General features: G+C 37.0%; 1 protein-coding gene across 2 annotated transcripts in view; it reads left to right on the top strand.

The window, feature by feature from the left end:
- CDH22 (cadherin 22) overlaps window positions 1-13,488 on the top strand; it is a 224,914-nt gene that overhangs the window by 37,368 nt on the left and 174,058 nt on the right. The gene's annotated exons all lie outside the window — the stretch shown is intronic.

The raw sequence follows: 13,488 nt of genomic DNA on the forward strand, positions 1-13,488 counted from the left end.
TTGTAGAGCGCCAACAGATTCCGCAGCGCTAGAACTTCCTTCCACAGATAGCTACAATGCCTAATACAAGCACTAGAATAGTTACCATGAACCATCTTTTATCATGCTTTAGACTTTTAAGGATTTGGCATAATAAAAAGAGCTAAAACAATTGAAACTCTATATACTTCAGTGGTATTGGCTGCCACAGGTGCCCTTACCAGACACTTATTAAACCTTTACAGATGGTCAGGGATGTGCTCTCAGCATAAGAAACAACAGCCAAATGAGTGGTTTGCCTGAAAATTAAACACATATGCTAGGACACCTTATGTAGAATTCACTACAAATTAAACATGTAAACAAATCACTCGGCAGAAATTAACCAATTAGTTTTTAATTGCTTATCTTTGAGTCTTCTTTTCAGGTGAGCAGAATCACCACAGTAGGAATCAATTATAATTCAGTAAGCCACCTTTTGGCACAGCACTTACCCTAAAGAATGCACAAAGCAAATATTGTTTAAATACACATTAGCTGTACCTTCAGTCAGGACACACAAATAATCATAGGAGAACTTAATCCCTGTAGTCATTATTAACTGACACCAAAAAATACCCCTGTCAAAATGTAAATAATAAGGCAAAATATGACTTTGATCCATAGAGTCAGTGTTTTTTTCTAAATAAAACTTCTGTAAGAAGCCAATGAAAATCAATACCTTCTTCTGTATTCCATTAAAGTATAGTCACTATGATCCTCAAGTAGCTTAAGAATGTAATCCATCCACTCTGTCATTTCCCTGCTATATGAACCTCAAAGGCCCCAGTAACTTTAAAGAATGTGTATGCAGGCTCTTGACATAATGTTATTACTCAAGACCCAGAAATAGGAAGTCACCAGACAATCCACAGCAAAGATAGAAAACTTCAGTTTTATGGCCTATTCAACAAATGTACTAATGCCCTTCAAATCAAAATAGGAATCCCATCAGAAAATAGAAATTTGTGACGTTCTGCACTGTTATAAGATAAACACAAAGGCTAGATTACAAGTGGAAGCGCTAATTTATCACACCCGCGCGCAAACGGGCAGATTCGGCTTTTTGAAAATAAAATATGTAAGCAGTTTTTTGGGGCTAATGTTGGGCGGTGTGGGGTGTTAGAAAAAAAATGCACTGAAAAGTTGCCTTTACATTGCGGTCTATATGGGACTGAGTGTTATCAGTAAATATATATATGTATATGTTTTATATACAATATATATACAGGTATATGTGTTTTAATATGAGATATATGCACAAAACTAAACACCTAAATATATACATATCTATTCATATACATATATATTTATATTTGCTGCCCATCGCTGCTTGACTTACTTCTTTGCTGAACTATTTCTCATGCCGTGCCTCCCCTTGGAGCCTATGGAAGCGCGCTCATCGTGAGTGCAATGCGAACCCGAGGCGGTAGATTACCAAATATAGAATAGGAAGGAAATGTATTTGTATAAAAAAGAAACATTTAAATCAAAATAAACATTTTTGGTGTGATGATAATACAAACACAAAGGCCTAGATTACAAGTGGAGAGCAAAATGTTAGTGCTATGGTGCGCTAAAATAGTAGGGCCCGATCCGATATGCAGCGTCGCCCCCGCCGAAAGCCGGGCGACACCAAATTTTGCACTGTTTGGTATCACATATACGGCGTAAACATAGAAGTTACGCTCGTATATTTCTGCCGTCGGCCGTAGTTTTTTGCCCATGACAGGTATACCAACCTGCGCAGTTTGGTATCCAATATACAGCGTAAGGACTTACGTGGCGAAAATGGAGAAATCTTACTCCATTTTCACCTCGCCACAAAAATGGCAGGCGTAGTAAGCCTTACGCTGAGTATTGGAGCCCCCCGTAGCTCCCCTAAACTGCCTGCAAAATAACACCTAACATCTAACGCCATGCGCAATTTCTACCTGTCAACCGCAATCCTCCGCCGCAATCCCTAATAAAGTGTTTAACCCCTAAACCGCCCGCTCCCGGACCCCGCCACCACCTACATTAAATGTCTAACCCCCTAATGTGATCCCCCTGCACCCGCCGCCACCCTACCATTAAAATTATTAACCCCTAATGTAATCCCCCTACACCACCGCCATCTATATTAAAATTATTACCCCCCTAATGTGCGGCCCCCTACCCCTGCGCCACCTATTTTAACTACATTACCCCCTAATCTAATCCCCCTACACGCCCGCCACCTATTTTAACTATATACCCCCCTAATGTGAGCCCCCCTACCCTCCGCCACCTACATTAACTATATTACCCCCTTAATATGATCCCCCTACACCGCCGCCACCTATTTTAAACTACATTACCCCCCTAATCTAATCCCCCTACTACACCGCCGCCACCTATAATAAATGTATTACCCCCTAAAATACTAAAATGTCCCTACCCTAAACTAAATTACAAATAGCCCTGAAAAGGGCCTTTTGCGGGGCATTGCCCCAAAGTAACCAGCTCTATTACCAGCCCTTAAAAGGGCCTTTTGCGGGGCATTGCCCCAAAGCTAACCCGCTCTATACCAGCCCTTAGAAGGGCCTTTTGCGGGGCATTTGTCCCCAAAGTAATCAGCTCTTTTACCTGTAATCTGACCCCCCCTACACCGCCGCCACCTATATTAAATAAATTAACCCCTAATCTAATCCCCCTGCACCGCCTCCACCTATATTAAATATATTAACCCCTAATCTGACCCCCCTACACCGCCGCCACCTATATTAACTATATTAACCCTAATTATATTAGGGTTAATATAGTTAATATAGTTAATATAGTTATTATATTATATATATTAACAATATTAAACCCTATCTAAGCCCTACCACCCCTAAGCTTAATTATTATTGCAATAAATCTAAATAATATTAATCTTATTAACTAAAAATATTCCTATTTAAAACTAATTACTTACCTATAAAAATAAACCCTAAGATAGCCTACAATATAATTCATAATTACATTGTAGCTATTTTAGGGTTATATTTATTTTACAGTAACTTGGTATTTATTTTAACTAGGTACAATAGCTATTAAATAGTTAATAACTATTACTATTTAATAGCTACCTAGTAAAATAATTACCAAATTTACCTGTAAAATAAATCCTAACCTAAGTTACAAATACACCCTACACTATCAATAAATTAATTAAATAAACTACACTTATTCTAAACTAAAATATAATTAAATACACTAAACTAAATTACAAAAAAAATCAGTAAATTACAAAAAAATAAAAAAAGATTACAAGAATTTTAAGCTATTACACCTAATCTAAGCCCCCTAATAAAATAACAAAGCCCCCAAAAATAAAAAAATGTCCCCTACCCTAAACTTCATTACAAGAATAAGCCAATAGAATTACAGTAAGCTCTTATTCTATTGGCTAATCAAATCAGCCAATAGAATTAAAGTAGCTCTCATCCGATTGGCTGATTTGAATTTGAAGGCTCAAATCAGCCAATAGAATTCAAGGGACGCCATTTTTAAACGCGTACCTTGAATTCGATTCAGTGTACAGCGGTGATCGTAAGAAGGAGGATCCTCCACGCTCCATGGCCTCCGGTCCTTCAGTCCAAGCGTCGCCGATCTTCAATTCCAGAGAGGACGGTCTTCAGCTCCGCGGTCATCGGTCTTCAACTCCTCCGCTCCGCGCAGGCTGGTTCCTGGAAGAAGAGGTCGCCACCTGGAAGAAGACTTCTCCGCCGGTGAGTGGTATTGTTTAATTGGTTACTGATGACTAATTTGTCACCATAGAAACCAGCGCTCTATAAAGTTGTGGTGTGCTGGCCATCCACAGGATATGCTAATGAAATACTTTTTTTCTACAAACATTATTTACAACATAAATATATCTTTAATTTTTTTCTATAAAATATGCTTTCTTCTATATGCAAATTATATAAAATAAACAGTTAATGTTATGAGAATGACATCATTTAAATAGGTGTAACACTCATATGAGTGCAAATAAAGATCTTCATTAATATATGTTCTTGTGATTGTTTAGTAATTTATAAGTTTAAAATAAAGATTATTGACAATTAATTCGTTTTTTTTGTGCTCTTAAAACAGTGTTTCCACATAGTTTTCTAATAATAGTTTATTATACCATATATGATGATAAAAAATAAGTTTGACAATTCAAATGATCCTTGAATTTCCTCGGAAACGCCCCCTCCTCCTCATAAAGAGCCTATTAACCCTTCTCTTTCTTTTGTGATGCTACATAAATACAGAAATACAATATTAATTACAGATTATACAAAATATTATACAAATATGTTCACTCAAACATAGTTAAATTCATTACAGCATGTAATTGTAAGACTAGTTATCCCTTAATGCTACGTGTTTAACCTCCACAAAGCAAAGCATTGCTGGTCCTGAGCCGAAAATGAACGGATCCAATTAGCAGCACTCTTCACACAACTGAGATTGGATCAGCAGTAGTTTACACTCAGGACCTGCAGTACTCTGTGGGTCCTGATTGGTCCCTCTACACTGTGTTTAACCCTTTAGTGGGTGTTAAACATATAGTATTAACTTTGCTAGAATTAAAGCTTTTTGTGTGCATCAGGTAGATCTAGTTTTACAGTTGAAAGAAAAAAAATTTCGGCTGAGTGCTAACCCGATGTGCAAAAAGCCGAACTTCGAATATCGCAACCACGTTAACCTATTATACACATATAATAAATATATATATACACATACATACATATATATAAATTATATTTAATCATATATATGTATATATCTCAATGTTAAAGCCCTTTGCATGCCTTTTTTTTCCTAACACCTTTGACCTCATATGTTTGATCCCTTATAACTTTTTTATGCAATAATTTTTTTAAACCATTTTTATTAGACAGTTTATGTTATTAGTGTAAGAAAATGTATTTTCTTTTGTAAATGATGATGGGCCACATTCCTCCATAACATATATTTTTCGCCACTAGGAAGAGGTCCACAACACATACAAGAACTTTTAAACCCTCCGACCTCCCATCTCTTTCATTTTTGTTCTTGGCCTCACAGGAGATGGTTGAGAATAGAGGTTGTTCCAGCTAATTGTTTATGGATTAGAAATTTGGGAGCTCAGACCTATCAAACAGAGTCCCTGGGGAGTACCATTTACAAAGAAGACAGAAAAGACTCTCACAGCAGCTGAATGATACAGGAATACCCTGTTATGTTTGCAAAATTTGTCTAATGGGACTTCAGCCATATCTACACTCAGACATCGTAGAGACCTGTCCCTAGCCTCGCCCTGTGGGACTAATATTACAGGTTGATAAAAACCTGTAATACCAGTGCTGCAGGGAAGTGAGCGGTGAGAAAAAACTGCAAGTTAGCAACGCACCCCTCATAACTCAAGACCTCGTAATCTAGGCGCTTGTTATTATGCATTGTTCAAGTGCTACATAGCAATGGTGTCATATCTTTTCTTGTCATAATAGAAGAATGTTTGATAAAAATTTAAATACACATTCAAATGATCTTTTTACATGAAAAAACGTATAAATATTTTTTATACAAAAGCCCTTGTAAATGTTAACAAATATTTAATTGTAGAGCTATGGAATTTTTTGCGTTATACAAAAAAAACGATAATCCATATATAACCCCAAAACACAACACAAAAAAATAACATCACCCCAAAAATAGAACAATTACCAATTTTGGGCTAGATCACGAGTGGCTGCGATCGATAAGGGGTTTATCGCGGCTCTTTGCGCATGTCGGAAGTACTGTGTGTATTACAAGTTGAAAGTAAATATGTTAACTTGAGCGCAATTGAATTTAACACGTGTCAGGATATTGCAACTTCAGAGCTCTGGTTAACTGTTAAGCAAAGCAAAAAAGTTGCACAAACACAACAAAAACAAAATGTATGCTACCCTGAAAAATTATTTTCTTTCAGAACGATGATGTTCCACAGTCCTCCATAACATATGGGATACATTACAAGCCACTAAAAAGAGGTCAAGAACCCATACAAGAGCTTTAAAACCCTCCCACCTCTCTTTAGTTTCACGTATAGCCGAGTAGAGAATAAGAATGGCAAAGCAGGGGTTTATAGAGGTGTCATTAGAACTGTCACCCAATGTGAAGCGGGCGTGGCCTGTGGACATCATCATTCCGTAAGAAAAGAATTAATCAAGTAAGCATAAATTATATTTTTTTTTTTCGTAAAATGATAATGGTCCACAGTCCTCCATAATATTTGGGATTAATACCCAAGCCGATAGTCTATGTTATGGACAGGGTGAGAAAATACTTTCCCTGACAGTTCCTATTTAGTCGACACTGCTGCCTGAAGGATTTTCCTGACAAAAGCTGCTTGTGAAAAAGCAAAGAGCTCAAAACGATAACATTTGGAAAAAGTATGTAAAGAGGATCACGAGGTAGCCTTGCAAATATGCTATAAGATGTATCATTCTTAAAGGCCCATGATGTTGCCACTGTTCTGGTAGAGTGAGCTGTAATACATTTAGGAGGTGGTTGACCTGGCATACTGGTACAGATTTGCTAAATAAACAAATATATGTAACTGGAGGGATATCAGAAACTGACTCCTCTGTAGAAATCTCAGTGAGGACAGAAACATTTTGTTCCATGTCTGTACTTATATAACAGTATACAATGACACATTATATAATAAACAGTACAGAGAAATCCTGGGTAGAGAGCCCTCTACACTATAAACTGCTACCTCAAAAACTTGTACAATCTCCCAATGTAATAAGCTTTAAAGCCCCAAGAAATAAAAAGCCCCTTAAGTACCCCCTGACAGCTCCTAGATGAGTACTGTACCGCCTTCCTGGGACTGGCAGGCACTGGAAATCACATTAGAATCTGTTAGAATTCAGGTCACTGTTGTAGCAGAAAATCTAGTCACTGAGCTTTCAGATTGAGAGAGAAAAGTCTGGAACACGCCCGGGATTATTAAAATTGCCCCAAAAAATAAAGCTGCAAGTCAGCGGTAAAGGGTTTTAGGCTTCCCTGATAGTGTTCCCAATGATAGTAGAATCATTAGGACATTATATGGAGAAAGTTAAGTCCCCTGGCTATGCTGTACCTACAAATAGCCTCTGGGCTGCGTCTGTGCTGTGTAAAATCACTTATCTTAAGCATCACCCATCCACTGGCTTAGCAGGCATGTCAATGTCCCATTCAGCTGCAGCAGTATCCAGTAAAAAGCCCATCCAGTGCAGGTATCAAGTACCGCAGAGTATTGCAGTAGGAAATACCAGAGTCCCTCAGGGGGAGGCTAGGGACAAGTCCCTACGATGTCTGAGTGTAGATATGGCTGAAGTCCCATTAGACAAATGCTGCAAACGTAACAGGGTATTCCTGTATCATTCAGCTGCTGTGAGAGTCTTTTCTGTCTTCTTTGTAAATGATACTCCCCAGGGACTCTGTTTTGATAGGTCTGAGCTCCCAATTTCTAATCCATAAGCAATTAGCTGAACAACCTCTATTCTCAACCATCTCCTGTGAGGCCAAGAACAAAAATGAAAGAGATGGGAGGTGGAGGGTTTAAAAGTTTTTGTATGTGTTGTGGACCTCTTCCTAGTGGCGAAAAATATATGTCATGGAGGAATGTGGACCATCATCATTTTACAAAAAGAAAATACATTTTCTTACACTAATAACATAACTGTCTAATAAAAATGGTTTTAAAAATATTGCATAAAAAAGTTATAAGGGATCAAACATATGAGGTCACAGGTGTTAGGAAAAAAAAGGCATGCAAAGGGCTTTAACATTGAGATACATACATATACATGGACTAAATATATACAGTGTAGCCCTCAGTTTACGCCGGGGTTAGGTTCCAGAAGGAATGGTTGTAAATCGAAACCGTTGTAAATTGAAACAAAGTTTATAATGTAAGTCAATGGGAAGTGAGGGAGATAGGTTTCAGGCCCTCTCAAAATTGTCATAAGTAACACCTAATACATTATTTTTAAAGCTTTGAAATGAAGACTTTAAATGCTAAACAGCATTATTAACCTAATAAAACATTCACACAACACCAGAATAAATAATTAAAACTAAGTTAAATGAACAAAAACATTTGCTAAACAGCATTATAAACCTAATAAAATAATCACACAACACAGACTTCACTTGCATTTTTCTGCAAATAGTTTTTTTCTATGCATTCCAATCTGAACTGATTTATAGACAGGAAGATCTTGTTCCTTTGAAATCTGCTCGATAGCTCAGGTCTGGTTAAACTGATTCATTTCAGCTTGCTTGGCTTTGCTGCAACACAAGCAGACAGCTCCGCCTACTGGCTATTTTAATAAATGCACTGCTTCTCAATGCTTTTCAATAGCAGTCACCATGACTGGAAAAAAAGGTTGTTATTCTGAAATGGTGTAAATTGAACCGTTGTAAAACGAGGGCCACCTGGTTATATATATGTATGTATATATATATATATATATATATATATATATATGTGTTTACATATGTGTATATATGTAATTGAGCGCTTTGCAGTCAAGTAGCTGAAAAAATGAAAAACTCATATTTATGCAATATTCATTTTTAAGAAAGTGTTTTAACTGTGTATGTACTGTAAATATTTCACATTCCAATGTTCTTCAGCTTGGGGAATATGTTCTAAGTGTTTTTAAAGGGACAGTCTAGGCCAAAATAAACTTTCATAATTCAGATAGGGCATGTAATTTTAAACAATTTTCCAATTTACTTTTATCACCAATTTAGCTTTGTTCTCTTGGTATTCTTAGTTGAAAGCTTAACCTAGGAGGTTCATATGCTAATTTTTTGGACCTTGAAAGCCCACCTCTTTCAGATTGCATTTTAACAGTTTTTCACCACTAGAGGGTGTTAGTTCCACGTAATTTCATATAGATAACACTGTGCTCGTGAAGTTATCTGGAGCAGACACTGATTGGCTAGACTGCAAGTCTGTCAAAAGAACTGAAAAAAGGGGCAGTTTGCAGAGGCTTTGATACAAGATAATCACAGAGGTTAAAAGTATATTATTATAACTGTTTTGGTTATGCAAAACTGGGGACATGGGTAATAAAGGGATTATCTATCTTGTAAAACAATAAAAATTCTGGTGTAGACTGTCCCTTTAAATAGATATTCCTATATACTGTATATCTGTATATATCTTCACCTATATATAATCATCACACTATTTTTCCCCCACTTTTTTGCTCTCCACTGAAGTCTATGGGGGAATAGGTTAACGTGGTTGCGATATTCAAAGTTGGCTATTGGCACATCGGATTAGCACTCGGACGAAAAAGTTTTTCTTTCAACTTGTAAAACTAGATCTACCTGATGCGCACAAAAAGCTTTAATTCTAGCAAGTTAATACTATATGTTTTAGGGTTAAACACAGTTTAATCGGAACAGCCAATAGAATGCGAGCTCAATCTGATTGGCTGATTGGATCAGCCAATCGGATTGAACTTGAATCTGATTGGCTGATTCAATCAGCCAATCAGATTTTTTTAACTTAATTCCGATTGGCTGATAGAATCCTATCAGCCAATCGGAATTCGGCGGACGCCATCTTGGATGACGTCATTTAAAGGTACATCATTCCAAGTTCAGCAGTCGGCCGGGATGGATGCTCCGCGGCGGCGGAGCGAAGAAAGAAGATTGAAGATGCCGCCGGAAGAATGAAGACTTTGCTGCCGCTTGGAGGAAGACGTCGCCGGAGGAAGAATTCTTCTTTGCCGCTTGGAGGAAGACATCGCCGGAGGAAGAATTCTTCTTTGCCGCTTGGAGGAAGACATCTCCCGGATCGGATCAGGAGTTCGGCCCCGGTGTGGTGAAGACAAGGTAGGGAGATCTTCAGGGGGGTAGTGTTAGGCTTTTTTAAGGGGGGTTTGGGTGGGTTTAAAATAGGGGTATGTGGGGTGGTGGGTTGTAATGGGGGGGGGGGGGGTATTGTATTTCTTGTATGCAAAAGAGCTGAATTCTTTGGGCATGCCCCACAAAAGGCCCCTTTTAAGGGCTGGTAAGGGTAAAGAGCTTTGAAATTTGTTGAATTTAGAATAGGGCAGGGAATTTTTTTTATTTTGGGGGTTTATTATTTTATTAGGGGGCTTAGAATAGGTGTAATTAGCTTAAATATCTTGTAATCTTTTTTTTATTTTTTGTAATTTAGTGTTTGTTTTTTTTTTGTAATTTAGTTTAGTTAATTTAATTGTATTTTTAGATAGATGTTTGTAGTTTATTAAATTTATTGATAGTGTAGGGTGTATTTGTAACTTAGGTTAGGATTTATTTTACAGGTAATTGGGTAATTATTTTAACTAGGTAGATATTAAATAGTTAATAACTATTTAATATCTATTATACCTAGTTAAAATAATTAACTATTTACCTGTAAAATAAATATTAACCCTAACATAGCTACAATGTAATTATTAATTATATTGTAGCTATCTTATGGTTTATTTTATAGGTAAGTATTTAGATTTAAATAGGAATATTTTAGTTTATAAATGAATTAGATTAATTTAATATAAATTTAGTTAGGGTTAGATAGAGTTAATATAGTTAATATAAATACTATAGTAACTATATTAACTATATTAACCCTAATATAATTAGGGTTAATATAGTTAATATATATAATGTAATACCTATATTAACTATAATATACTTAGGGTTAATATAGATAATATAGCTGGCGGCAGGGTAGGTAGATTAAATTAGGGGTTAATCATTTTAATAGAGATGGCGGCGGGTGTAAGGGGCTTAGATTAGGGGTTAATAATTTTAATATAGATGGCGGCGGTGTGAGGGGCTCACTTTAGGGGGTTATAGATATAATATAGCTGGCGGCGGGGTACGGGAGCGGCGGTTTAGGGGTTAATAACTTTATTAGGTTGCGGCGGGGTAAAGGAGCGGCGGTTTAGGGGTTAATAGCTTTTTTATTGTTAGGATAGTGAGGGGGGATAGCGGATAGAGGTGTTAGACAGTGCGGGCTATGTTAGGGAGGCGTGTTAGACAGTGCGGGCTATGTTAGGGAGGCGTGTTTAGACAGTGCGGGCTATGTTAGGGAGGCGTGTTAGACAGTGCGGGCTATGTTAGGGAGGCGTGTTAGACAGTGCGGGCTATGTTAGGGAGGGCGTGTTAGACAGTAGCGGGTGTTTTAAACTTTAGTCAGGTTTTATAGGCGCCGGCAGATTCTAACGTGGCGCAAGTCCACTGGCGACGCCAGAAATTTGTACTTACGCAGATTTCTGGACATCGCTGGTTTGTGAGACTTACGGCACGTTAGCATCTGACGGCGACCTATATGGGATGGCTCGAGGTTGCGAGCTGAACACTGCGGGTGACGCCGGTTCCCTCGCTTGCGCCGCAAACTGCGATCGATATCGGATCGCGCCCCCAATCTCAGTTGTGTGAAGAGTGCTGCTAATTGGATCCGTTCATTTTCGGCTCAGGACCAGCAATGCTTTGCTTTGTGGAGGTTAACACGTAGCATTAAGGGATCACTAGTCTTACAATTACATGCTGTAATGAATTTAACTTATGTTTGAGTGAACATATTTGTATAATATTTGTATAATCTGTAATTAATATTGTATTTCTGTATTTTATGTAGCATCACAAAAGAAAGAGAAGGGGTTAATAGGCTCTTTATGAGGATGGCGTTTTCGGAGGAAATTCAAGGATCATTTGAATTGTCAAACTTATTTTTTATCATCATATATGGTATAAAAACTATTATTAGAAAACTATGTGGAACACTTTTTAAGAGCACAAAAAAAACTAATTAATTGTCAATAATCTTTATTTTAAACTTATAAATTACTAAACAATCACAAGAACATATATTAATGAAGATCTTTATTCGCACTCATATGAGTGTTACACCTATTTAAATGATGTCATTCTCATAACATTAACTGTTTATTTTATATAATTTGCATATAGAAGAAAGCATATTTTATAGAAAAAAAATTAAAGATATATTTATGTTGTAAATAATGTTTGTAGAAAAAAGTATTTCATCAGCATATCCTGTGGATGGCCAGCACACCACAACTTTATAGAGCACTGGTTTCTATTGGTGACAAATTAGTCATCAGTAACCAATTAAACAATACCACTAATAAATCCCTGAGTAGTTGTGGTGGTTTAAAGCTATAACACAGGGTATGAGCAGAATTTGTGTGTATGCCATTGATAAACTTTATATTATAAAATAAAAGAGTACATATACGTATGATTGTGCAAAACCTACATTTTTGTACTTAGATATAAATGAAAAACTCTAATATTAAAAAGAATTTTTACCCCAGTTTAGTGCTTGCGTGCTAACTTAACATGAAATTTATAGCGCACCCATAGAATTATATTAAAAGAAGGAATTAGCAATTGCATGATAACCCAACATACAATTTATAGTGTGCACCATAGAAATCTACTAGATGAGAAAATTAGTGCTCCCATGCTAATCCGACATGAATTTTACCATGCACAATACTAGCACGCAAGCAATGTCTATTGACCATGAGCTTTTTAATCGAGTGAAAAAAATGGAAGTGATATAGATTGCACTCTAGCTATGTTAGCGCACCATAGCACTAACACTTTTGCTCTCCACTTGTAATCTAGGCCTTTGTGTTTGTATTATCATTACACCAAAAATGTTTATTTGATTTTAATTTTTTTTATATACAAATACATTTCCTTCCTATTCTTATATTGGTAATCTTACACCTCGGGTTTCACAAGAGCGCGCTTCCATGGGCTCCGATGGGAGGCACGGCATGAGAAATAGTTCAGCGAAGAAGGTAAGTCAAGCAGCGATGGGCAGTTTAAGGTTTATTTTACAGGTATTTAGTTTTAATAGAATAATTTAGGTAATGATAGTAATTTGTATTTAGATTTATTTAAATTATATTTAAGTTAGGGGTGTTAGGGTTAGACTTAGGTTTAAAGGGTTAATAAATTTAGAATAGTGGCAGCGACGTTGGGGACGGCAGATTAAGGGGTTAATAAATGTAGTTAGGTGGCGGCGATGTTAGGGGCAGCAGATTAGGGGTTAATAAGTATAATGTAGGTGGCGGCGATATTGGGGGCGGCAGATTAGGGGTTAATAATATTTAACTAGTGTTAGCGATGCGGGGAGTGTGGCAGTTTAGGGGTTAATATGTTTATTATAGTGGTGGCGATGTCCGGAGCGGGAGATTAGGGGTTAAACATTTTTTTATAGTGTTTGCGATGTGGGAGGGCCCCGGTTTTAGGGGTTAATAGGTAGTTTATGGGTGTTAGTGTACTTAGTAGCACTTTAGTTATGAGTTTTATGCTACAGCTTTGTAGCGTAAAACTCATAACTACTGACTTTAAAATGCATTAGGAATCTTGTCGGTAGAGGGTGTATCGCTCACTTTTTGGCCTCCCAGGACAAACTCGTAATACCGGCGC

The sequence above is a fragment of the Bombina bombina genome, chromosome 1 (assembly GCF_027579735.1).
Source record: "Bombina bombina isolate aBomBom1 chromosome 1, aBomBom1.pri, whole genome shotgun sequence".
NCBI lineage: Eukaryota > Metazoa > Chordata > Amphibia > Anura > Bombinatoridae > Bombina > Bombina bombina.